Source organism: Rhagoletis zephyria, unplaced genomic scaffold (assembly GCF_001687245.7).
Source record: "Rhagoletis zephyria isolate East Lansing unplaced genomic scaffold, Rhagoletis_zephyria_1.1 Rzeph_scaffold_14203, whole genome shotgun sequence".
NCBI classification, from domain to species: domain Eukaryota; kingdom Metazoa; phylum Arthropoda; class Insecta; order Diptera; family Tephritidae; genus Rhagoletis; species Rhagoletis zephyria.
The window spans coordinates 14,295-14,667 of NW_016171272.1; positions in this window are offsets into that span (position 1 = coordinate 14,295).

Below are 373 nucleotides of genomic sequence, written 5' to 3' on the forward strand. Positions count from 1 at the left end.
TGTTCACCTAAGCGCTTAAGTCTTTCGTAACCGCGTAAACCTTGTAAATAAACCGTTTTCCCATACAAAATTTACTTAGCTTATGGAGTTTACGGTTTAGAAGAATCATCCTATATAAATATATTTTTTTTATAGCAAATGCCGCAGGAAAAATTCAATGCCAAAGATAAAAAAACGTTAAGTAAAATGAAAAATAGGGCACGAAATGAACTATTTAAAAAGTACTGCACACATATACAATATCAAAAATCCAATAGCTTCCTGAAAGCCAATGAAAAATTTTTGTTTATTGTAGTAAGAACAACAAGCATGTGGATTAATCATCATCCTCATCTGACTATTCCAACCTTAGGCCCCGGAAAAGTGCAGTGTC